Source organism: Pan troglodytes, chromosome 14 (assembly GCF_028858775.2).
Source record: "Pan troglodytes isolate AG18354 chromosome 14, NHGRI_mPanTro3-v2.0_pri, whole genome shotgun sequence".
NCBI classification, from domain to species: domain Eukaryota; kingdom Metazoa; phylum Chordata; class Mammalia; order Primates; family Hominidae; genus Pan; species Pan troglodytes.
Genome location: NC_072412.2, coordinates 36,960,918 through 36,986,312, shown reverse-complemented (window position 1 = coordinate 36,986,312; position 25,395 = coordinate 36,960,918). Strand labels below are relative to the sequence as shown.

General features: G+C 36.1%; 1 protein-coding gene across 7 annotated transcripts in view; it reads left to right on the top strand.

Moving 5' to 3' along the window:
* The first annotated feature begins 6,491 nt into the window (after window positions 1–6,491).
* TRPC4 (transient receptor potential cation channel subfamily C member 4) overlaps window positions 6,492–25,395 on the top strand; it is a 228,386-nt gene continuing 209,482 nt past the window's right edge. For 2 of the 7 annotated variants that reach the window (XM_009426911.4, XM_009426910.5), the window contains exon 1: window positions 6,588–7,192. The gene's annotated coding sequence lies outside the window, so the exon portion shown is untranslated. Of the gene's footprint in view, window positions 7,193–12,089; window positions 12,163–25,395 lie in introns of those variants that run through there. The other 5 variants (XM_054665220.2, XM_054665218.2, XM_509635.6 and 2 more) reach the window with 4 other exon arrangements.

Sequence of the window (25,395 nt, the reverse complement as noted above, 5' to 3'; positions counted from 1 at the left end):
GTCTGGTGACCATCTTCATTATCTACTTCCTTTTTCAAAATTAGTATGCATTATCTACATTAGTATATATTCAAATCCACTGGGAAAGTGGTCTTCTGCACGTATACTAATTCTACTTTTAGAGGCAACTGAATATCTTTCTTTGGTCTTCTGAATGGTACTTACTTCCACTTTAGATCTAGGAAGATATCACAACTTGTGGAAGAGAGTATTTAAAAGAAAGTAAATTGTATGCTATGAAATGTCTCCAGGTTGGAATGGAGAAGAGATATGTTAAGATAAGTAGTCTGTATTTGGCATAGAAGTCTTCCTGTTGTACCTGACCGAGTTAGAGAAAACGCCACACTTTGAGACGAATTAAGAGTCCGTTTATTTAGCCGGCGGCCAAGAGATGGCTAACGCTCAAAGTTCTCTTGGCCCCGAAGAAGGGGCTAGATTTTCTTTTATACTTTGGTTTAGAATGGGGAGGGGGGGTCTAGTTAAAACAATTTTACAGATGTAAAGTAGGCAAAAAAGTTAAACGGATAAATGGTTACAGGAAAGTAAACAGTTCCAGGTGCAGGGGCTTTAAGACTATTACAAGGTGATAGATGCAGGGCTTTGGGCGTTATCAATCAGATGAATTCCTGGGAACTGCGGATATTGCTCACCACAGTATTTTATAAGTTAATTACATTCTTGGATGTGCTGGGAGTCAGCTTGCATAAGTTAAGTCCTTGAGGAAGGGGCTGCCAGTGAAAGAGCCAAGATGGAGTCTGTCTGGCTCTCTTAGCGAAGGGAGGGTCAATTCAGGTGAAAACAAGGCTAGGTGATTAAAAGAAAGGGAGAGTCTGAGGACAGGGTTAGTAAAAACAAGGTTGGCCATTACATTTCTATAGCATGGATCATGAGAATGGGGTGAGTGGGTAAACAATTTTTCTATCCTGGGGCCAGCAGACCCTCATTCAATGTTAAGTACATATAATGCTGACAGCAGGTAACATTTATTGAGCATAAATATGTGTTCATCCTTGTTGCAAGCACTTTACATGCATTAGCTCATTTCATCTTTGCAATAATGGCTCTCACTAGCTGTATCCAGTTAGACACTGGGAATTGACAAAGGTGCTGCCCAACCCCAGCCTTCCAGCTGTAGTGATTAGTAACTGGCCAACACCTAAAAGGACAGAGAAGGAAACAAATGCAATTTGGGGCCAATTCATAAAAATAAAGGAAGGTATCAGAGGTAAAGAATAGATAGCTTGCAAAGAGGCATTGGCAGAAGAATGTGGTTTATAATGAAGACATGATATCATCAATCAGTATGAAAATGAAGAATTAATTCATTATTTTCCAGTTGTAATAAACCGTACTGGTTTCCTATTTTGTAAAAGAGAAACAGATCATCACTAAATAATGCATGCTTAAGTTAGTTCCAAATATGTTGGAAGTATATCTAATAATAATAATGAGGCAAAACTTACACATTGCGTATTTTGTTTTAATCACTTTTGTAAGTGCTTTACCTACAAAAATGCTTTGGTCCTCATAACAAGCCTATGAGGTAGGAACAATTACTTCACTCTTTTACAGATGAGAAAACCAAGTCATGCGGAAGTTCAGTGATATTATCCAAGGTCACACAGCTTTTAAGTGTTCTTATAGCCATCTCAGACTTAATATGTCCACACGTGAATTCCTAATCTTCTCCCTAAAACCAGTCCTAACTCCTATCTTCTCCATCTTACAATATCCTTTACTCAGAATCATCTACGTGCTCAAGCCAAAAATCTCATAGCTATGCTTAACTCTTCTTATAGCCTGCATACAAACATTTTGGAAAATTCCGTTGAATCTATCTTCAGACTAGATCTTCAATCCACCTCTACTTTGCACAAATTGGTCAACACCATATTTCCTGGTTTGTTTCAGTAGGTTCTTAACTGTTCTCCCTGCTTCCACCTTTGCTTCCCCAAGTCTATCCTCACTATAGCGGCAAGAAAAATACTTTACAACATAAATCAGCTCAGCCTACTCCTCAACCTGGAACACTGTTCACCAGGGAATCCCTACAGCCAGTCCTCTAACCTCCAGATTGTTACTTAAATGTCTCCAGATTAAGGAAGACTCCCCTGACAACTGGTTAAAATTGCAACCCACCACCAATATCTGTCACCATCAGCATTTTTAGTCCCCATATCCTGTTCTTTTTTTTTTTTTTTTTTTTTTTTTTTGAGACAAAGTCTCGCTATGTCGCCCAGGCTGTAGTATAGCAGCGCGATCTCGGCTCAGTGCAAGCTTCACCTCCCGGGTTCATGCCATTCTCCTGCCTCAGCCTCCAAAGTAGCTGGGATTACAGGCGTCCGCCACCACTCCCGGCTAATTTTTCTGTATTTTTAGTAGAGACAGGGTTTCACCATGTTAGCCAGGATGTTCTCGATTCCTGACCTCGTGATCCACCCGCCTAGGCCTCCCAAAGTGCTGGATTACAGGCTTGAGCCACCGTGCCCAGCCCCCATACCCTGTTCTTTTAATTGCCTTCTAATATAGTATGTAATTAACTTATTTAATATATTTATTATTTTTGTCTGTCCTCTTCAAAATATCAGTTCGGCAAGGGCAGTATCTTATCTGTTTTGCTCACAGATGTATGGGAAGCACCTAGTACAATGCTTTGCACTCCATAAAATATTTAAACATAGACTCTGTAAGTATTTGTTGAATGAATGTTGAGACTGGGATTTTAAAATTAGATAACATGATTCCAGGGTCTATGAAGTTAATGACTAAGCAATTGCCTTAAACATGAAATCATTTTTTAAAAGCTTGAAAAAAATAAGTGAATATGAGAGGAAAAAGATATTAGGAGCATTGAAGTACTAAAATAAATTATCAGGGAAAATTTGATAGTTTAACGTTTGTAAGAATGAAACATCTTTAAAATAAATAACATTACCTCCAAATTTAACAGAGAATTAAACCTCAGAAATATCTTCCATAAATATGGGAATGTACTAATGTTCAAATATTAAGAGTTATTATTAACCAAATGGGGGAATAGCAACAAAACCCCGTAAGTATTGAAAAAGTATGTAAACTCACAAAAAGAAACAAGTAGCAAAGTATACAAAATATAAAAGTCACCGTTTCTAGTAACACAACTTATTGAGATACCATTTTCTTTCAAGTAGGAAATCAGTCAAAATAAAAAAAGAAAAGAAGAAAAAGGACCTTAAAGATGCCCCGTATTGATGAGGGTTCAATGCAACAAGCTCCCTTATAACATACAGCATGTACTTTAAAATATTTCTGCATCATGACACAGGGCTGTATTACTAGGAATCTATTCTGAGGACATAATCAGAGATACAGAAAAAAATGCTTGTGTAATGGCTTTCAACAAAAGTATACCAGTAGGGAATAATAGTATAAAAACAATTACATTTTCAAGACCTGAAAAATACTTAAGTATTTCATAGAAATAAGTAGTGATTCATTAAAATTAACATTTTTGAATAACATTTTGATAACTTAGAAAATGTTAATTTTTTAAAAAAATAGGCAGGTAAAAGCTGTGTGTATAGCATGGCCATGTAGGTTAGATTGAAGCCTCATTACATTGATGACAGAACAGAGGATTCTAAAACCTGGAGCAGGAGCCAAATCCAAAAGTTAAGCTGAGGTGGAGCCCCTTCAGTGAGTTTGGGTGAGCCCTTGTGCAGTAGGAGGTAAAGGCCTGGTCACAAAGGTGGAAGACAGGTCACATGGGCATCAAAGACAATGATAACCTATTTCTTAATTTATCTTAGCATCAGAAAGGCCAATATCATATACTTCATGATGGCATCATACACAGATGCATTACTGGCATATAAAAATGCTGATGGTGACACATATGCATGAATAAATTCTCCAAATACTTGTCTCTGTGACTTTGTCTCTATGTCTGAGGTATAACAGCTTTGAAATAGTGTTTCATACATGTTACATGTCAGTTCCTAAACAGAACAATAACCTTTAGGAGTAAATTGAAAATTGTATTCCTAAAACAATTGTGATCCCAATTCTACAGTATACTTTAACTATAAATAGACATTACAGAGAATTGTTTTACTGCTATCATTTCTTGGGTCACTTGTCTCTTGCTAATTTGGAAACATGAGTGCTTTCTTGTTCTGTTTAATAAGGTACTAAAAATAAATTCTAGATAGCATATAACATTTTATTGTAAATTTCTTTGACTTCAATGAATTGCATTTTATGTGGAGTGCAGGTTCGTAGAATGCTGCCAAACTCGTATGTTTAAATTGTTAAAAATAAACTCTTTGGATTGCTAATGACTGTAGTATATGCAATTCACCAGATTGTTTAAACAGATTTCAAATAATTTTCCTGTAATTGCTAATCATTTTGTAGGAGACCTGAGACCAGCAATCAATAATCACATGAAACTGTTGAAAAGGAGGCTCAGTGATCAACACAAATTCTTCTTTCCATGGGAATACAGCCTGCTCAGATGGCTGACATATATAGTGCTCTCCTTGGTGTTCTTTTCTGTTACATATTTATTGCAGTTTCATAGGCACCTTTTTATGGAAAGAAATAACAAATTAGAAAAAATTGGTATAATATCTCTTTGCTGACATCATGACAGAGATAACATTTGCTATAAAGAACAAATCCTTAGAGGGCAGGAGCATCTAACTTGGTACAGATGCTAAGGTTGCAAAGTAAAGTTCATCACTTCTAAACAATGGACAAGTTTGTCACTGATCAGCTTTTCTCTTGCATGTATTTTAATATGCATTATAAAGACCTATACTCATTTCAGTATGTGGAATTCTATCTACCACGGGTTGATCTCAAAGATATAAACTCAAACACAATATGTAGAATTTTGTTTTTCAGGCTGAGAAGAAACATTGTCAATAAATGTCACAAAAATACTTATAGTTCCATTAAATAAAATAGATTTCCATATATATGTTTACAGTCTCCCCTCCCTTGTTAGAAAGTGGACTTGAATTTATTATAAAGTTATTACCTTGTCTACTGATAGATACATTTTGCATATTTTTAAAAGCCATCATTTAATGTTAAGAAAAGTAAAGAACTGTTTAAACCTGTCAATATATTCTTCTTGTAGTAAAGAGTAAAAAGAGATTCAAGGAAGGAAAAAAGCCTTCTGTCGTTCTCTCCTTTGTTTACTGCAGAAGCATTGTAGAAACCAGGTTTATCTCAATGTATCTTAGTATTTTGGGAAGGACTAGAGGTAGTGCTCTCAGAAATTTAGAATAGGGGTCTAGCTGAGCTGGGAACAAACCCACAGAGGAGCAGTTAGGCAGGGAGAAAGATAAATTAACAAATAAGAAAAGTGACTTAAAAAAAAAAAGCAGCATGCACAGTTACCCCAGTGTGATCTCTGGTAATATCCTCTTTACTCATGTGAAAACTATTTACAAAAACCTCAACTCATGTGAACTCTGAAGTGGGTAGGGGAAGATAAAAAAGGAAATTCTTTAATTTTGTGCTTTAGAGTCTGAATATGGATGCCAGTTTGTCACTTTATATTCCTTGGGAATATTCCATGGGAAGAAACTGGTCCTCCTTGCAGTCGGCACAGCACAGCTTCCCAGGTGTAACAACGTGGTTGGGACAGGAGAAAACGGTTTCTCCTAAGATTTTGCGCAGACTGGAAGCTGAATCAGGCGTCTGCTGGGACACAATCAGAGACCAGCAGCTAACCTCAGGGCTTTCAGAAAATAACGGCAATCAGGTAGAAACAGAGTCTCGAGGAGGGTAATTGCCAGCTAGGATTCCTCAAGGGCTCCACTCTCTATCTTACACGTGAACTCTATCTTTCTCTGGGTCATGGGGTCACAACCAATTAAGACTTTCCGAGTGACAAGCTGGGAATCACCGTGTTGCAGTTACAGCAAGTGTTATTGCCAACTTTGCCAATAGTGTGTGTGTGGTTTGTGTGTGTGTGTATTCCTCTCTGTACTTTAATCTTATTTTCATATGTGAACACTAAAGAGATTGGACAAGAGATAACGTTTATCTTGAAATCTCACTCTCAGTAAGATGGTACCAGTATCGCGCACACACACACTCGCACACACTCGCACACACGCACATCACCTGCAGCCGCAGAACCTTGCACCCTTGGGCTGGCTCGCGTCTTAGGGTTTTGGTATATTTGGTGGAAACTTGCTGATTTCCTATGCCTTTTGGAAAGACCAAGCTGGATGAGGGTGGTTGGAACGCTGTGGCTCATCATTTATTCATTGCGACTGTTTTGATTGTTGACACTAGTGGCAAGCCGCATCCTCCAGCTCTTGCAAGGGAAGTCTGACACCTTGAGGACAGGAGAGGGGGTGCCAGTCGCCCAGAGAAGCGGGAGTGGGAGAAGCTTTGAGAGTTGCAGGGGACTACTTTTTTCCGGTCGGGCGGCGGGCCTCATGGGTGCTTGTTTACCGGGCTGGGAGCAGGGCATTCAAAAGCTGGGTGTCGGAGCGCACTGAAGTCCAACACGCCTGCAGAGACCGCCCTAAGCCTGGAGGTGTGTCTGGCTTGCATCCAGGACCACAGGGTGGATTCTCGCCACCGACTTGGTTGGATGACGGCTGGCTGGTGGTGAGCTCCCCTGCCCACTGGCTGACCTCAAGCAGTTGGCCCCGGTAGGTGGAGGCTATTCGAGGGGGACAAGCTGGGGACGCAGCGTCAGCTCCTGCCAGCGCGCGGGTCTCCTCCACCTCCAAGCAGTGTGGTGCGTGGGACGCGCATCTTCCCGGACTATCCCTTTCCAGCGCGGTCTGTGCGGACCCCGAGCCCGGCAGCCACCAGGGACGGAGGGCGGGGTGCCTTTCTCTGGGCTCATCCGCTGTCAGCCGTGGGAACTCTTAACTTTATCCAGAGGGATCGGTGCAGGCGGGGGTGGGAGAGGTTCTCCTCCCCTGGCGGTTACCTCCCCCTCCCGGGCCGCCCCTCCCCCGCCTCCCATGGCTTCGCTTTCAGAGCATCCTCACTCCGCCCAGTTCGGTGCCAGCTGCGTGGGCTCCAGCTTCGTTCGTTTTCCTTGGAATGCTCCAAAACTCAGCAGCGACTAAGGGAATTCCATTGGAATTTGCCGGGCGTGCTCTCACCCCGCACGGCACCCGCGCCGTCCGTCCTCGGATCCCGTCACTTCAGCCCGAAGATTGCAACTTTGCAGGTAAAGAGGATGTCGCCTCGGGGCTCCGTTCGACCGGAGCTACACCTCGCCTTCTTTCTGGGATCTCGGTTAAGTTTCCTAAGCTGCCTGGGAAGCCGGCTCTCTTCTGGGAGGCGGACATCCCCGCGGGGTTAGGAGTTCAAAAGGTTCTGGCTATGTGGTTTCTCTTCAAGGCTCAGGAAAAAAACCTGTGAAGCTTTCGGTGCTTGACTCGGGCTGAGCAGGAGTTTGGGGGTGCTCCTCAGTCTTCCGCCGCACTCGGCTTTAAAGCAGGGGAGAGGGCGAGGAGTGAACCCCCGGTGTGACTTATATGGTAAACAAAGGAGCTGCAGCCACGCCGTGGTGCTGGGGAATGTGGCCGTTTTTAGCCTTTTATGCATTTGGGGAAAATGGAGATCTCGGGGGCATCTGGGTGCATATAAGTGAGGCCTTAGCTCTCCGGCACTTAAAGTAGGGTAACGAAGGAAGGAGAGTGATCAATATTCTACCGATCGATTACATTCTGCGTCGTTTTCATTCTCTGTCAAGAAACAGAAACACTTTTATCCGTGTTGCCCGACCCAGGCTAGTGATTCCTAGTTCGCCTGGCAACCGAGATTCCAATGAAGCCAATGAAGCCAATGACCCGGTTTGCTACTTGGTTAAATCACTGGGATTCACTGCACAACTTGTTGTTCCAGCTGTGAAGTCAGCTGTCTTTTGCGACTAGAGACAAGAGAATACTGGAAAGGCATCGAGGATTTAGGAGAGCTGAGGAAAGGGATCTCTTATCTTGTCTGCCTGCATTCACTATGGTGTATCCACTATGGTGTATCCCTGTTCACATGGCTTCTTAGGGAGGCCCTTCCCAGTGAAATTCCATAGCTAGAAAATGCAGCAAGTTGCTTAAGGAGTAAGCACCAAGCCAAAGGAGTAGGAGGAGACAGAAGGAAGCTTTAGTTGTTTTATTAAAAAAAAAAAAAAAAGACAGACTTGTAAAACTTTTTCAGTTTTAATAAAACACCGCCTCTCAGAGCTCATATAATTTCTGCCTTTCCTTTCACAGTACATAATCACAGCACAAAGAATATTACAAATTCTTTAAGCAAAAGGTTTACTGGAGGGTTTTTTGGTTTGGGGTGTTTTTGGTAAAACTCTAAATTAGACATTGAGAGTAAGAGTGGGTGGAGATGTTAAAATGTTGAAATCTTCATCATTGTGTTGGGTTTGCTATTTAAAGTTACATTTGTAGCGCCTACTTTTTTATTCACCTGGACACTATTGTCCAGAAAACATCCTTCTTAAATGTTTAAGGGGGAAAAAAAAAAGCAATAAGATCAATTTCAATTTACTTGCTCACTGGTCATTCTGAAAGATATATGAGTCGGAATAGATTTTCATTACTTATAACCTTTAAAATTTTGTAATGGTTATATTATTTATTTTTCTGTTGCACTTATTTCCAAAAGGTCAAGATAAAACTGCATTAAAAAGTCTATGACAGAGTTAAAGTTCTCTTTGAATTTTATAGCTATTTTAATTATTAGACCGGTAAGAGACCAAATAACTTTTCATATAAAATAACCTTAATCGATTCATACTGTGTATTAATAGGAAATAACAGAAGCAATCCTTATATTCTTTCTCATTAGCGGAAATTTTAATGTCTTATTCTATACACACATTTCAAACTAACTTTCTAACTTATGCTCCATGGAGAACTACAGCCATCTATAGGACTGAAAAGTTACCTGTTTCAACATCCTCATTTAGGAATCCAAAGCTAAATAAATATTAAAAAACAACAACTTATGTTTATAAACTATTACATCATTTTAATTGGTAAGGAATCTGGAAGTTAGATTGGCTATTTTTCAATATTTGGATGGCTGTGTCTATCAATATTTTTGTGAACTAGATGTTGTTATAAACTTCACTGTAATAACTAAGCTTAGAAAAATTGCTGTTTCTGAACTGTAGATGAAAGATAGAAACAATGACAATCATTATTTTTAATTTTTCTTTTATGATTTCAAAGTAATAAACATCTGATCATCTAGTCAAATGCTATCAGCATACCCTGTGATAAAGACAATTACATTTGTATTGAAATATAATAACCCCCTTTAAGATGCACTGATTTTAACCCCACTGAATTAAAACTAATTTTAAGTGTATATTTTTGGAAATAGTCTGTTATATTTTTATACCTGCATGTTTAATTGCCAGGATTATTTATAACAGTTCAGATGATCAGCATTATAGTTAGCAGCTGAAAACTGAAATAATTTCTCTTTTCTGATCGATGCATATATTGGAACAAAAATAAAAATATGCACACATTTGTTCAATAGTAAGTATTGTAACTATCAGTGCTTAAAGTTAGTATAGATATATAAGTAAAGATAGATATATGAGAAATACTAAGCAGTAGCTAGAACTATAAAATTAGGGACTGAATATTTTATGAAAATATGATTGTTGTATTTTTGAAAATAATGTCAGGTAAAGGGAAAATACAATAAACTATTAAATTTTCCTTTTTCCAAAACCATCATTGCCATATAGCTTATGAAATCAAATTCTAATGTGCACTTTGACTTTAGAAATTGAATTGCCTAGACTCAATTGGAACCAGTGTTATTGACCTCTTTAATGCCTATGGAAACCCCACCATGATTATTTGGTTCTCATTAAAAATGAGGTTGAGGAGACAGCTCAAAATAAAAACTTTGCCTTTTCACCTAATTTATACCCTATACCCCCCCCCAAAATAAACATTAAAACTGGTTCGACTCAACCCAAATTTAATTGGGAATTTGTTTCTATATAGTTATAATGAAGAGTTGATTTAGAACTATCTCACTACTCATGTTTTCTATTTCTCATCCTTCCAGAGGCATTGACCCCGCAATATTTTAAGAGATTTGAGAATATTTTGATCAGGGATATAATATCATGGCTGTGTCTTTTTAATCAGCACAAATATAGACCTAATTTTTGAGAACATTAGTATTACCAAAATAACTTTATGATGCAAAAAATACATTTAGGGAAAGACACCATTTATTTGGGAAACTGAAAATTGAAGGCATGCACATTGAAAATGTATTAATTCAAAACCATGTGGTTTCATGAACTATTTAGCAAATTAAGTGCTGTATTTAAATGTTTAAAAAATCTAAGTGACCCTCCTGAAAGTTGTTTAATTTTAATAGAATAAGAAAGAAATAGTTTCAGAACTTGATCTACTATTGTAACTAAACTGTATGTAATATCCTATTAATATTAGTGTATGTTTTATCTCCCTTTTTAAAAATATAGCAGTGTCATAGAATAATGACTTCTTGAGAGACACTAAGTGACACATGGACACAGTGTTACATATAAAATTAGAAATGTTAATTAAAACATTAATTTAAAAATATGCCTTGATAGCTTTATCTAGCACACTGCATTCTTTTTGAGAAATGACAGTGAAATTAAATGAATCAGATATTCATTAATTATATTCTGTCTGTGGTTTGCTGTTAGATTTTGAAATATGTTGAAAAATTACTTCAAGCAAATACTATCAAGAGTTGAAATTTACCTGAAACAGGACCTATTGTGAAAAAAGAAAAGAGGGAAAATGGGCCAATATTTATGAGAATTTAATGTACACTTGGCACTATGTGAGAAACTTTGAAAACGAAAGGTATTTTTCATTGTTATCTTAACATCTACCTTGAAACTGAAGTATTATCACATTTTAACAACCTGAGAAAGATGAAATTTATGAAAATCACAAAATTGCTTTGTGGGAAGGCAGGATTTGAAGTATATCAAATTTTACTATCAGGTACTACGTCTACCTGATGGTAAAGACTACACTCTTTTTACTTAATTCCTGTGGTTTCTAAAATACAATCAATAATCTTTTAACAAGTTTCATAAATTCATTTTTTCAGCTATTTGTTTCTTGAATTTTAAAAATATTATAACATTGGAATATAAACAACTGTCCCCATCATGGGGATAGAATTTGAAACAATAGTCTGTTAAAGTTCCATCAGTTTTGAAGCAGAGCAAGAGATAAGCTACTTATCTTGAGCAGGATGATCTCAAAATGACTTCCTTTCTTATTCTTAAATATAAATCTAATACATGTAAAAAGAAAAAAAAGATTGTTTTTATGAACAAAGTTCAAGATTATAATTTTTTAGAAATACTCATGAGCTTATAATTTATAAATAAAAAGTTATCATGCTAACCTTTTGACCATCTGTAAGCTGGTAATAAAATGTCTTTATTAAAAAAAAGGTCATGCTAGGCCATGTTAGGTTTATACTACATCTTATCAATGTTATGTAAAATTTCTAGACAAGTGTATTTGTTTTAATTTTACCTGAAATTTTAATTTTCCAATTATTTTAATGCCCCTTGGTATTTGAGAGGAGCTCTCATTCATGCATCCCAAAAGGCATCGATTAGCTGAATTTGTCATGATATTTACTAAACATATATATGCATTTGCGCTGACAGGATTGTGTCCAAAACCTATTGACATTGAGGTTGAAGGAATACTTTCTTTGAATATATGTAATACCATTACAAAAATTATCACTAAAATCTTATCCATTCAGTAGATATTTGTTGAATATTAGTAAATGAATAATTGAATCAATAGATGAATGGCACATGCGTAAGCTTTTCATTTTTGTTGCATTTCCTGGCAAAGCTCCCTCTGTCTAGAATAACTTCCACCTTTTTGTTTCTGTAAAAATATTCTGCAGGCACTAAAGCCTAGTTAGTGCCTAGTTAGTGCCTAGTTTGTGCCTATTAAATCCAATATGACCGTATCCTTGAAAGTTTCCTTCATTTCTCCAGATGTCCCAAGTATAAATACAAGCAAAGAGCTTGTTATATTCTGTCTTGCAGGCTGGCAAAGATCTGTCTCCACATCTAGACAGTAAACTTTTTAAAGAAAACCGGAGGATTTTCAAAACTGTGTGAGTTTGTAACTGAATTAGAGTGCCATAAATACTATGCTTCATAATTGACATAATTAATGTATTTTTTACTTTCATAATATTGTACTTGGCTAAACTTTTAGCATATTTTTATATAATGATGCCAATTGTGATAATGTTGCACTTATACAATATATTGAGTACCATATTATTTCTTATGTTACAAAAATAATTTACCCACCTTATTCAATAAACTTAACTTTCAGTCAGCTACTTACTCTATAATACTCATTTTTATAGGATTTATATAACCAGTTATTAATGTATTTCAGTTTAAGTGGTACTGTGCCAGAATTCTTAAAGGAGGGCTTTTGTTCCATTACACTATGAGAGGAGTAGTTAGAGTTGAAAGAGGACAGATACAAGTGTTTCTCAGGAATGCTTACTGAACTAAAGAAAGCCAGAGACTTCTTTGGAGTGATATTTGGAAAGTAAGTTGAGAGTGCATTTCAAAGACTTGACAATACATGATGTCCCATTGTGGGTGGCATGAGGGATTTTTTTAAAATTATTTTCATTCTACTTCATTGACAATAGAGTTTTTACAAATCAGATTATGAAAAGTGTTCAGATACTCTGCCACATTTTTAATGCATTTCATCTCTAAATGATAGTGGAGAAATAACACAATTTGCATACCAGGATCATAGTTCATAACACATTGTAATTTTTATTTTCACAGAATTAGTATAATAGTGCTGACTATGTGCTTTTTGAATAGATGAGTGAAATAAATGAATGCATAGATGATTGAATTGGTCTGTCGTCAGCTGCTATGCTCAACCTCTTTAACACACTGTTCATTCAAGTAGCTGATCATACACCAATATGAATCTCCAAAAATACAATGGAGGGATGAGAGGACAGGCATAGTGTACATGGAGTGAAGAACAGAGAATCTACCATGATCTATGTACAATCATCTCCATCATTTATGACAGCATGAGTTTCTTTTTATGTAAAGATCCCTTTCATTCTAAGGTAAAGTGAAGCCGCATGTCCTGAATCACACTGAGGTCACACTTTAAATGAATGCTCTTTTGTGGTAGTTGCAGTTTGACAAGCAGAGTTGGGTCTTCTTTAATTTTATCTAGAGCCCAATATGTACACGAATATAATATATATGTGTATACAACATACATATATGTATATATGTGTAAACACACAAACATATATGTAATAACAGTAAATAACAAGTAATAAAGAGTGGGAGACTGCTTGAGTGTGAGACACAAATTATTATCAAATAGTATAGAATAACCCATAAAGGACCACAGTATTTGTTTTTGAATATGTCAGTATCCCTATAAAATGGTTAGATTTGCAATGAATGACTTGGAAGATCATCTTATTTAAAAGTATGTTTCTAAGTAGGCCCCCTAAATCTTTCTATATGATCATGCAGTCATACATCAAATACGTCCTGAGAAAGGCATCATTAGGCAATTTCATCATTGCACGAACATCATGGAGTGTACTTACACAAACCTAGATGGTAGAGCTTACTACATACCTAGGCTATATGGAATAGCTTATTGCTCCTAGGCTACAAACCTGTGTAGCATGCTACTGTAGTGAATACTGTGGGCAACTGTAAATATACAATGGTAGGTATTTGTGTATTTAAACATAGAAAAAGTACAGTAAAAATACAGTATTATAATCTTATGGGGCCACCATCATGTATATAGTTCATTGTTGCCCAAAATGTTGTTATGTGATGCGTGACTGTGTATTTCTCTGTCTACACATACGCACACATACACACACACACAAGCACACATTTTACTGAGGTCTTAATACGTAACAGTCACTCTGCTAGATTCTGAGGATACAGAGATGAACAAGACATATTTTCCTTTTTCTTTAATATTTTAAGCAAAGTTTGTTCATAAGCCTCTTATCATACTCCAGTGTCCTGTATTATCTAAAACATATTTGGCAACCTTATTTTCTCCTGATCCTTTCCCATGACAACTCTGAACTCATTAAATAAATAACATAAATTATATTACAATGAGTAGAGTCTATACTGAACATTTAAAAGACAAAACAAAACAAAACAAAAACTTTGGGCCATGGTGGAATAAATCTAAATATATCCTTTTTGCCACTAATTACTGTTTTCCGTAAGAGTAGGACTTAAGTTTTTTTACTGTAAATCCGTGTTAAATTTAAATAGCATTATTGACACTATAAAAAACAGTGTTTTCCTTTTATGCATAGATATTACCAAATTACCATTCACAGGCTATGTATTTTAAGAGGTAAGTTGTTTTCCAAAGTCTGGTTGGATTTTTGGTGTTACAGTCATATGTTACCCTACCCCACATGGAACCAATGAAGCAAACCTAAGAAGGCACTTTTATAGTTAGGGATATAATGACCTGGATTCTCACCACCCTACCCCTTTCTCTAGAGACAGTAGAGACCTTGGCTTAAGAGATTCTTAGAAGGTCAGATCAAATTTAGAGAAATCTAGGAGTACTCAGGGCCCATTGTTAGTGTTTTCTTGTGGGCTCCTCTGTCTACAGCTACGTCTATTGAAAGCCTAGAAGTAGACTACCTTTCTCATGGCCTTTAATCTTGAAAACGAAGAAGGGACTGGACTAGATACATTCATCTTTTTAAAAAAAAAAAAACCATTATTGGAACCTGCATTCCTAGGTCTACCAATGGTACCAGAATGTTTTGCTTTCTGAGGGTTATCATGCAAAATAATTAGAGTGCCTACCTCTAAGCATCTGAGAGCCTCTAAAATAAAGGATAAAGAACATTTAAAGATATGTCCCTCTGCATGTGCTGTATAAAAAGAGATGTTGGCACTGGGGAAAGCATTATTTGCTTATCTGGTTCATTTTAACCTCACAGCTTAACATTTTGATTTGTAATGTGCAAGCTACTTGGAGCTGAACTGCACATTTTCATTTAGCACTCCAGCACGTTCTTGGAACAAAGTGAACCAGCAAATGATTTTGCCCTTTCATGAATAAAAGAAGCTTTAATAAATAACATTTCATTATAACAGTATTTATGATAAATATTTTTCCATCATATAAAAATGTCAACAATTTTAACCTGAAGAATAAGAACTGCTTTGCATTCTATTGTATTTAGCAATGAACCATTAAAACCAGAACTTAAAGCAGAACTTGCTGGTATACTTAGGTACTTTCTTATCAGTTACTACCTTGCTGTAATTGAAATATTGTATATAATTTAAAAATGAAAATTGCCCATTTTTAGATTAATAGTTAATGGCAATAATTATTGGCAACATCAAATGCAGAAGATCTGTTTTTAAATTAAACATTTTAGCCTCTGATTTTTTTAAAAATGTAAATATCTACAAAGTAAATATACAACCCAATTGAGAAAAAGTAAACAAATTGGACACTTGCAATGATCAATTTTTGAATAACTTAGTATATCTGAAGCATATAACCTAAATCATTTCAGTTTATCTAAATGAAGTTTTTTAAAAGATAATCTACTTTCTTATAATGCTTCTGGTTTTGAGAGTCAAAATGAGATATTTTCATCTTTGATATATAAAAGGATTATTGTCAAATATTTAATGTGATTAATAAGACTCTACTCATAAAATACACTGGAATTCAATTTATTTTAGAAGTGTTTCAGGTTCTGCCTGAAATTCATCTGGATTACTTTAAATATAATGAAATAGATACATAAGTAAACTGAAGACAGCGACTGCTCAAAGGGTTTCACATACCCTTTGTTTCTTCAATATTATATGCTGCTAGCACTCCATCAGTCCTACAAATGGGAATTTTCAATTGTCTAATTGGACCTAGGATTGGAGGCTTATGACAGAGGAGCTGCCGTATATCAATTCACATTCCCTGCTGCCTCAACCATAGTAGGGTACTTCCATATGTAGGTGGTGCATATGGTGAACATCCATATTTATGCACATTTATAAAATTGTGGTAAGATCATATTTTCATAGTGAGATGGAATTATAACCTTGATTGAATTATGCCTTCTGATGAAATCCAATTACTGATTTATTTGTTCTCCATAGGTTGGACATAGACATTTCTTCCTAGTCTATTTAAGAAAATTTTATATGAAGAAAGGCTTAAACAAAAAGATTTTAAGAAAGGAGATTTCAGGTTATTACATTGTTCCTTTGTGTACAGAAAAGGCACATTGAATTTAGTCTATTGTGCTTCAGAAAATGATCTATTGTTCTCTCTATGGCATTATGAAGATAATATCATTACATGATTGGTGGTGGGGTTGAGTGTTTTACACTAAAATGAGTGCTCAATATAATCCTAAAGAAAAATATTAAAAATATTCACCATATGAATATTTTCAAATGTCCTGTCTAAAATAACAAAATACTTGATATATTACTGATGTTGTTAATCATTGTTAATAGTTTATTTTAAAAACAGTTTAACATTTTAATTTTAATTCATGCAATAAGTACTTTCAGTTCATTTTTCTAAACTCTTACCAGTATGGTATTTTGAAAGTGTTTGCTAGGTTGCCAGAAATATGAGTGTAACACAAAACAATGCAAAATATTTATCCATATGTTTGATGAGCTATTTTTGTCTTTACTTCTTACCCTAAAGTAAGTTGAAATACATTGGAGGATGGTATGTTTATCTTTTAAGATATATAATTTCTATGCACCAACACATGTGCATGGAGGTGGGGGTGGGGAGCCTGAGCTGGATAGATGATTTTTTATTTTTTCAGAAGTAATGATTAGTATGTTTTATTTTCTATTTTAGTTTTATTTTTAATTTTTATAATCACAGATATCACAGATGTTTTTCTAGATGACATCTATTCCTTCTAGTACCAACATGTATCTTGACAGATTAAAAGTTCTCTTTAGTACAAATTTCATTGTATGTTGACAACGAATTTTTTTTTAATTTATTTTTTTTAATTTTTTATTATACTTTAAGTTTTAGGGTACATGTGCACATTGTGCAGGTTAGTTACATATGTATACATGTGCCATGCTGGTGCGCTGCACCCACTAACTCGTCATCTAGCATTAGGTATATCTCCCAATGCTATCCCTCCCCCCTCCCCCCTCCCCACCACAGTCCCCAGAGTGTGATATTCCCCTTCCTGTGTCCATGTGATCTCATTGTTCAATTCCCACCTATGAGTGAGAATATGCGGTGTTTGGTTTTTTGTTCTTGCGATAGTTTACTGAGAATGATGGACAACGAATTTTTTATTTTTGTGTGATTGAAATGTTTTTGTTTTAAGCTCACTTTTAAAGTTACTTTCATTAGCTAGAGTATTCTAGGTTGGAAATTCATTTCATTTCAGTACTTTCAAAATGCTGTTAAATTGACTTTCAACTTCTACCATTTCTGTTGAAAAGTCAGCTGTGAGTCTGATGATGCTCTTTGAGGTTAACGTGTGTTTTCTTTTTGCTGTTTTTATGTTTTCTCTTACTCTTTTATTATCAGCAGTCATCCAATTATGTGTCTAGATGGTGTCCTTTTATTTCTACTGTTTGACATTTGGACCATTTTTAAAGCATGGCTTCCTGTCTTTCATTACTTTCAGAAAAATTTTGGTCACTGTCTCTTTAGATATAGCTTTGACCTTCATTTTTTTCCTTCTTAAGACCTCCAAATAAAGATGTATGTAGCTTTTCACACTATGTCATGTTCTAGTAAACTGTACTTTTCTTTTAATGCTTTTTCCATTTATTTTTGTTCTCTGTGTTGTAATCTGTATATTTTATTTACAGCTCTCCCTTCCCATTTATGAATCCTCTTTTTTCACCATGTCCTATCTGTAAACTGATTTATTTATTCATTTTGTATATTTTTTTATTTTTAATTTTTTGTGTACATAGTAGCTGTATGTATTTATGAGGTACAAGAGATATTTTGATGCAGGCATGCAGTCAGTAATAATCACATCATGGAAAATGGGGTATCTGTTCACTTGACCATTTATCTTTTATGTTACAAACCATCCATTTATGCCCTTTTAGTTATTTTTAAATGTAAAATTAAATTAGTTTGACTTTAGTCACTGTTGTGATATCAAATACTACATATTATTCATTCTTTCAAACTATTTTTTGTGCTCATCAACTGTCCCCACTCCCTCTCAACCCCCATTACCCATACCAGCCTCTGGTAATCATCCTTCTACTCTTTATCTCCATGTGTTCAATTGTTTTGATTTTTATATCCCACAAATAAGTAAGAACATATAATACTTGTCTTTCTGTGCTGTCTCTCTGTGTGTTCACTTAACATAATACCTCCAGTTCCATCCATGTTGTTGTAAGTAACAGGATCTCATTCTTTTTTATAGCTGAATAGTACTTCATCGTTTATATGTACCACATTTTCTTTATCCATTCATCTGTTGACGGATACTTAGGTTGCTTACAAATTTTGACTATTGTGAAAAGTACTAAGACAAACATGGGAGTGTAGATATCCCTTCGATATACTGATACGTTTTATTTTGGATATATACCCTGCAGTGGGATTGCTGGAATTGCTGGATCATATAGCAGCTCCATTTTTAGTTGTTTGAGGCATCTCCAAACTGTTTTTCATTGTGGTTGTATTAATGTACATTCCCACCCACAATGTATGAGGGTTCCCCTTTCTCCATATCTTCTCTAGAATTTGTTATTGTCTGCCTTTTGAATAGAAGCCATTTTAACTGGGGTGAGGTGATATCTCATTGCAGTTTTGATTTGCATTTCTCTCATGGTCAATAATGTTGGGCACCTTTTTGTGTGCCTATTTTCCATTTGTATGTCTTCTTCTGAGAAATATCTATTCAAATCTTTTGCCTGTTTTTGATCAGATTATTAGATTTTTACCTATAGAGTTGTTTGAACTTCTTATATATACTAATTATTGAACCCTTGTCAGATGGGTAGTTTGAAGATATTGTCTCCAATTCTATGTGTTGCCTTTTTACTTTGTTGATTGTTTCTTTTGCTGTGCAGAAACTTTTTAACTTGATGTGATCCCATTTGTCCATTTCTGCTTTGGTTGTCTGTGCTTGCGGGGTATTACTCAAAACCTTTTTTCCCAGACCAGTGTTCTGAAGAGTTTCTCCAAAGTTTTCTTGCAGTGGTTTTATAGTTTGAGGTCTCAGATTTAAATTTTTAAGCCACTATGATTTGATTTTTGTATATGATGAGATTTAAAGATCTAGTTTCATTGTTCTGCATATGGATATCCAGTTTCCCGGTATCATTATTGAAAAGGCTGTCCTTTCTCCAGTGTGTGTTTTTGGCATCTCTGTTAGAAATTAGTTCACTGTGGGTGTGTAGATTTGTTACTGGGATGTCTATTCTATTCCATTTGTTTAAGTGTCTGTTTTTATGCCAAAATCATGTTGTTTTGGTTACTATAGCATTATAGTATAATTCAAAGTCAGTAACGTGATTCCTCCAGTTCTGTTCTTTTTGCTTAGAATAGCTTTGGCGATTCTGGGTCTTTGTGGTTGCATATACATTTTAGAATATTTTTTCAGTTTCTGTGAAGAATGTCATTGGTACTTTGAAAGAGATTGCATTGAATTTGTAGATTTCTTTGGGTAGTATGAACATTTTACCAGTATTGATTCTTCCACTCCATGAAAATGAAATATCTGTCCATTTTTGGTGTCCTTTTTAATTTTTTTCATCAGTGTTTTATAGTCTAAATTGTAGAGATCTTTCATTTCCTTGGTTATTTCATAGGTATTTATTTTTATGTGTGGCTATTGTAAATGGGATTACTTTTTATTTCTTTATCAGATTGTTACTGTTGACATATAGAAATGCTACCAATTTTTGTACATTAATTTTGTATCTTGCAAGTTTATTGAATTTGTTTATCAATTCTAATAGTTTTATGGTGGAATCTTTAGGTACTATGTTGAATACGAGTTATGAAAGCGGGCATCCTTGTCATGTTCCAGATCTTAGTAGAAACACTTTCAATTCTTCCCCATTTCTGTGATACTAGATGTGGGTTTGTCATATATTGCTTTTATTATGTGGAGGTATATTGTTTCTATATGCAGTTTTTTGGGAGTTTTTATCATGAAGGATGTTGAATTTTATCAAATACTTTTTCAGAATCAATTGAAGTGATCATATGGTTTTTGCCCTTTAGCATGGTTTAACCCTTTAGTTGATATGATGTATCACACTGATTGATTTGTGTATGTTGAACCATCCTTGCATTGCAGGGATAAATCCAACATGGTCATGATGAATGACCTTTCTAATGTATCATTTAATTCAGTTCGCTCATATTTTGTTGGGGATTTTTGTCTCAATATTCATCAGGGATATTGGCCTGCAGTTTTCTTTTTTTTTTTAATGTGTCTTTGTCTGGTCTTGGTATCAGGGTAATACTAGCCTTGTAGAATGAGTTTGGAGTTATTCCCTCCTCCTCAGTTTTTTGGAATAGTCTGAGTAGTATAGGTATCAGTTCTTCTTTAAATGTTTGGTAGAATTCAACATCGAAGGCATCAGATCCTGGGCTTTTTTTTTTTTTACTAGGAGACTTTATTATTACAGCTTTGATCTCATTACTTATTATTGGTATAGTCAGGTTTTGGATTTGTTCATGGTTCAATTTTGGTAGGTTATATGTGTCCAGGAATTTGTCCATTTCTTCTAGATTTTAGAATTTATTGGCATGTAGTTGCTCATAACAGCCACTGATGATCCTTGGGATTTCTGCAATATCAATTGTAATGTCTTCTTTTCCATTTCTAAATATATTTATTTGGATCTTCTCTCTTAGTCAGGCCAGAGGTTTGTCAGTTTTGCATATCTTTTCAAAAAACAAACTTTTTGTTTCATTGATCTTTTGTATTTTTCTCTTAATTTCAATTTCATTTATCTTGTCTGATCTTTATTATTTCTTTTTTTCTACTAATTTTGGGTTTAGCTTGCTATTGCTTTTCTAGTTCTGTAAGAAGCATCCTTAAATCATTTATTTGAAGTTTTTCCTCTTTCTGATGTAGGCACTTACAGCTATAAACTTTCCTCTTAGTACTGCTTTAGCTGTACCCCATATGTTTTGGTATATTGTGTTTCCATTGTAATTTGTCTCAAGATATCTTTCAATTTCCTTCTTAATTACTTTATTGATGCACTGGTCATTCAGGAGCATATTATTTAATTTCCGTGTGTTTGAATAGTTTCCAAAATTCCTCCTGTTATTGATTTGCAATTTTATTCCATTGTGATGAAAGAAGATGCTTGCTATTACCTCAATTTTTTGAATGTTTTAAGACTTGTTTTGTGACTTAACTTACGGCCTGTTCCTGAGAATGATCCACGGGCTGAAGCAAGGAATGTATATTCTGCAGATTTTGGATAAAATGTTCTATAAATATCTATTAAGCCTATTTGTCCTATAGCACAAGTTAAGTCTGATGTTTCTTTGTTGATATTCTGTCTGGGAGGTCTGTCCAGTGCCAAAATTGGGATGTTGAAATCTCTAGCTGTGATTATATTGAGGTCTATCTATCTCTTTAACTCTAATAACATATGTTTTTCTATCTGGGTGCTTTAGAATTAGGTGCATATATATATATATATCTACATTGTATATATCTACATGTATATATATATCTATATCTACATGTGTATATATATATATATATATATATATCTACATTGTATCCTGTTGCTGGATTGACTCCTTTGATATTATATAATGACCTTCTTTATCTCTTCCTACAGTTTTTGTCTTGAAATCTATTTTGTTAGATATATGTGTAGCTACTCCTGCTTGCTTTTTTAAAATTTCCATTGGCATGTAATATCTTTTTCCATCCCTTTATTTTCAGTCTATGTGTATCTTTATAGTAGTGTGTTTCTTGTAGGCAAATAGATCATGGGGCTTTATTTTTTTATCCATTCAGCCATACTGTGTCTTTTGATTGAAAAGCTTATTCTATTTACATTCAAGGTTGTTATTGATAAATAGACACTTACTCTACAGCCATGTGACCCTGAATTCACCCAATCTCATCTGATCTTGGAAGCTAAACAGGGTCAGGCTTGGTTAATACTTGGATGGGAGACTTACTCCTACCATTTTGTTGTTTTCTGATTGTTTTGTGGCCTTCTCTTCCTTTTTTACTGTCTTCTTTCCATGAAGGTAGTTTTCTATGGTGTTATGATTTAAGTTTTTGGTTTGTATTTTCAGGGTATCTGTTGTGTGATTTTCAATTTGAAGTTACCATGAGGCTTGCAAATATTATCTTATAATCTGGTATTTTAAATTGATGACAATACTGATTGCATAAACAAACACACAAAAGGAAAATTAATAAAAACTCCACACTTAGCTTTAGTCCTCTGCTTTTTAACTTTCTATTGTTTCTCTTTATGTCATATTATACTGTCTACATAACAATTGCAGTGTTATGGTATTCTGTGTTTTACTGTGTGCTTACTATTACCAGTGAGTTTTTATCTTTAGATGATTATTTTCTTGCTCATCAACACCGTTTTCTTTTAGATTGAAGAACTTTCTTTAATATTTCTTGTAGAACAGGTCTGGTATTGATGAAATCCCTCAGCTTTTGTTTGTCTGGGAAAGTCTTTACTTATCCTTCATGTTTGAAGGATAGTTTTGCTGGATATACTATTCTAGGATAATTTTATTTTTCGTTCGGCACTGTAAATATGTCATGCCACTCTCTCAGCCTGTAAGGTTTTCACTGAAAAGTCTGCTGCCAGACATACTGGGACTCACATGTATGTTATTTGTTTCTTTTCTCTTGCTGCTTTTAGGATAATTTCTTTATCCTTGACCTTTGGGAATTCAATATTAAATGTTTCAAGGTAGTTGTCTTTGGTTTAAATCTGCTAGGTGTTCTATAACCTTTTACTTGAATGTTGATATCTTTCTCTAGGATTGGGAAATTCTTGGATATTACCCCTTTGAATATACTTTCTATCCCTATCTCTTTCTCTACTTCCTCTTTAAGGCCAATATCCATTAGATTTACCCTTTTGAGGCTATTTTTTACATCTTATAAGCATACTTCATTTTTTTATTATTTTTTCTTTTGTCTCCTCTGACTGTGTATTTTCAAATAGCCTGTCTTTGACCTCACCAATTCTTCTGCTTGAGCAATTCTGCTATTAAGTTACTCTGATGCATTCTTCAACATGTGAATTACATTTTTCAACTCTAGAATTTCTGCTTGATTCTTTTCAATTATTTTAATCTCTTTGTTAAATTTATATGATTGGATTCTGAATTCCTTCCCTGTGTTATCTGCAATTTCTTTGAGTTTCCTTAAAACAGCTATTTTGAGTTCTCTGTATGAAAGATCACATGTCTCTGTTTCTCCAAGATTGGTCCCCAGTGACTTATTTATTTCATTTGTTGAAGTCATATATTTTCCTGCATATTCTTGATGCTTATAGGTGTTCTTTGCTGTCTGACCATTGAACAGTTAGGTGTTTATTGTAGTCTTCACAATCCAGACTTGTTTTTGCCTGTCCTTCTTGAGAACGCTTTCCAGCTATTCACAGGGACTTGGGCCGCAAGCCCAATATCACTGAAATTTTTGCAGACTTGTAGAGGTCCTGCCTTGGTGGTCTTTAATAAGATCTGGAGTAATTCTCTGGATTACCAGGAAGAGACTGTTATTCTTTTACCTCACTTTCAGCTAAACAAATAAGAGTCTCTCTCTTTCTGGGCTGACCCAGCTAGAACTGAGGGTATGGTTATGCAGGCACTTCTGTGGCCAGCGGCACTGGACTTTGTTGGGACTGACCTGAAGCCAGCACAGCACTGGGTCTTGCCCAAGGCCTGCTGTAATTGCCACCTGGCTACCAACTATGTTCACTCAAAGTCCTAGGCCTCTGCAATCAGCAGGCCAGGTTTTTATTCTTTTCCCCAGGGCAGTGAGATTCCCCAGGCTCTCGGTGACTCCAGAGATGGTTTCTGAAAGTCAGGGATTAGAGTCAAAAGTCTTAGGAATTTGCCTGATGTTCCATTCTACTGCAGCTAAGGTGAAAGACCACAATAGAAAGTCCTTCCCACTCTTCCTTCTCATTTTCACAGGCAAAGGAGCTTCATCTGGTGGGCATCACCACCACTGGCCCATGGTGGAGTTCTGCCAGGCCACTGCTAGTGTTCACTTAATACCCAAGAGTTCTTCAGACAGCTTGTGGTAAACGCTGCACAGCCTGGGACTCACCCTTCAAGGTAGCGGGCTCCCTTCTGGCCCAGGACAGGCCTAGAAATGCTAGGAGCCCAGGCCTGGACTCAGGGACCCCAAGTGCCTGCTTATTGCTCTGCCCCACTGTGTGCAAGCTGGTACCTAAGGTGCAAGAAAATTTCCCCTTTACTTTTCCCTCTGCTTTTCTCAAATGGAAGTCTTTTATAATAGCCACCATTGCTGGGAATCTTCTGGGTCACATCTGAAGCCAGCATGTCTCAGGGCCCAAGGCCCACTGTGTACTCTCTGGGGATCGTTGCAGGTTATTCAGTGCCCAAGAGCTCTTTAGACAGCAGGTGATGAATCTTGCCGGAACTGGATTGTTTCATAAAAGCAATGGATTTCCTTTTGGCCCAGAGTGTGTCTAGAAATGTTATCTGGAGCTAGGGCCTTGAATGCCTCTGCCCAGTACCCTCTCCTACTGTGGCTGAGTAGGTATCCACAATACAAGACAGAGTCGTCTTTACTCTTTACTCTCCACCCCCTAAGCAGAAGGAAGGGGACACTTTTATTCCTGTGAGTTGCACTGCCTTGGGTTGGGGGAGGATGGCATAAGCTCTTCTTTAGCTGCCCCAGCTGATGTCTCCCCAGGACACATGTCATCTTAGTCCTCTGGTTCTGAGTCCAGCCTAGCACTAGGAATTATAGTCCTTGCATTCTAGACTGCCTTTCACATTTACCTAGGACCCCAGAGCACTTTGGCCCATGATGGCAAGACTTGTCCAGAGACTTGAGTTCTGTCCACTGGGATAGGCAATTCCCACCTGGCTAGGTCTAGTTCAAATGCTCTCTCTGTGCACAGGCACTGGCTGAGTCCAGCAAGGCTTACTCTCCACTATTGCAGGGCAGCACTGAGTTCAAAGTAATGTCCACCTGTTGCTGCTCTCTCCCTCCTCCAAGTGCACAGACTTTCCTCATGTTTAGCCACTGCCATAGGATAGGAGAGGGGTGGTATCAGCAATTAAGACTGTCTCTCAG